Raw genomic sequence first — 1,318 nt, forward strand, 5'->3', positions numbered from 1 at the left:
ATCTCCATTTCTGGGAAGAGGTTCAGCACCAGCAGCACATACCACTGTGAGGGCAAGCGCAAAAATATCTGCTTTTGGTAGATGGGTATAATTCTGTAAAATTAAAAAAATATTTTTTTAAGTAATGTAAAACTGGTCAAAATAAAACAAGATTACACTTCTAAGATAATTTAGGTGAAAAACAGGACTAAATCAAAATGTCTAATGTCACATTCAAGTTTAGGACCTATTTAGAGAATAAACTGCTAAATTTGGGGAGGTTTATTTTTTAAATTACAAAGTAATATACACTCTAAGGGGTAAAACGCAAACACATATATAAAAGTAAATGCCTCTTCTTTATCAACAGCCAAATTTAACTCTCAAAAGAAACCCCTCTACCTCTAGGGATTCATATGCAAACACAAAACACATAGAAACACACTGATTTAATTCCATCTTCTCTAATCAGAAGAGAAAAAAAAAAAAAAACACACTTGATAAGTTACAAATACACATATGCAAACATATATATACACATATTTACAAAGAGCAATGGGATCATATAATTACACTTTGTATTTTTCTTATTCTATTTTCATTCAAAATTTTTATCAAGAAATACTTTGTCACATTCTTGAAACTATGTGCCACACTAATAACTATGTGCCATTATTTACTTAATAATTCTCTTATTAGTAAACACTATTTACATTGTTTTCAACTTGTGTTTATATGTAAATATTTCTATAAGGAAAAACTCCTAGAAGTGAAAATTATGAGTCAATGGGTACATGATTTTTAAATATTAATGCAATACTAATACTTTGATCTCCAAAAAGGATATGCCATTTAAAGTTCCACCACTGATGTACGAGAACATCTTTTTTTTTTTTTTTACCACAATTCCATTATAAATCTTTGTCTTCATGACTTTTTGCAAATGCCCTCAGCTCATGGTTTAGGTTTTATTTCTGTTCTACTGGTTAACTTAAAAGTTTAATACATCTGAATTTATATTCTTCTATCAACTGCTAAGTGTTACAAAGCAAACTTTAATTAAGGGAGAAAAATTACCTCCTGTAAAACTTCATTTGCAAGAAAACGACTATCACCCTCTTCAACTTGTGGACTGGAGATCCTTGTTACATGCCCAAGGTCACCTGGAAGTATTCAAAAAAATAGTCAGGAGCAAAAACAAAACAGCCTTCTCTTTATTTTAAGGTAATCTGGTTATCTTTTTTACCTATTTTAAATATAACTTTGTTGGATGCCCAGTCATCTTCATCTCCTTCTTCAGAGGCAGCATTTGGGATCGAGGTTCGAGATATGAAAATAT

At 30.5% G+C, this 1,318-nt stretch overlaps 1 long non-coding RNA gene across 1 annotated transcript; it reads right to left on the reverse strand.

Annotated features, from left to right (window-relative positions):
* Position 1: 1 nt before the first annotated feature.
* Positions 2-1,311, reverse strand: LOC108299307. Its single transcript, XR_001822898.2, has 3 exons — positions 1,226-1,311; positions 1,057-1,142; positions 2-93 (listed from the first exon to the last, which is right to left on the reverse strand). It is a non-coding gene; the product is annotated as an uncharacterized LOC108299307 (long non-coding RNA).
* Between the last annotated feature and the right edge of the window lie 7 nt (positions 1,312-1,318).

This window comes from Cebus imitator, unplaced genomic scaffold (genome assembly GCF_001604975.1).
Source record: "Cebus imitator isolate Cc_AM_T3 unplaced genomic scaffold, Cebus_imitator-1.0 Scaffold4876, whole genome shotgun sequence".
Taxonomy (NCBI): domain Eukaryota; kingdom Metazoa; phylum Chordata; class Mammalia; order Primates; family Cebidae; genus Cebus; species Cebus imitator.